Source organism: Etheostoma spectabile, chromosome 5, assembly GCF_008692095.1.
Source record: "Etheostoma spectabile isolate EspeVRDwgs_2016 chromosome 5, UIUC_Espe_1.0, whole genome shotgun sequence".
NCBI lineage: Eukaryota > Metazoa > Chordata > Actinopteri > Perciformes > Percidae > Etheostoma > Etheostoma spectabile.
The window spans coordinates 17,287,773-17,288,107 of NC_045737.1; the positions used below are offsets into that span (position 1 = coordinate 17,287,773).

Genomic DNA, 335 nt, shown 5'->3' on the forward strand with positions numbered 1-335 from the left:
ATGCTACTAGGAAAAATCATGCCATAATTAAATTTAAAAAAGAAAAAGGAAACCTAAATGCTTGAACTTAAATATTTGAAATTGATTGAGAGAAACCTCAAATATGAAACTCAAAATTGAAAAATAGAAAAGCTTAAATGGAAATACTTAAATTAAAATCTCAAATAGAGAAAAAAAAGAAACTCTTTTATTTGAGTCTTTGTACTTTATCATTTTACATTTGGAAATCACTGTTTGACATTTTAAACTTCAACTTTTTAATTTCGATTTAACGTTGGGCTTTTCATTTTGACTTGACACTTGCCAATGTAAATGAGGAGGCGTGGCCCAAAGGC

The 335-nt window shown here is 27.8% G+C and overlaps 1 protein-coding gene across 1 annotated transcript in view; it reads left to right on the top strand.

Moving 5' to 3' along the window:
• The window catches only part of castor1 (cytosolic arginine sensor for mTORC1 subunit 1), a 22,089-nt gene that overhangs the window by 13,281 nt on the left and 8,473 nt on the right, over positions 1 to 335 (top strand). The gene's annotated exons all lie outside the window — the stretch shown is intronic.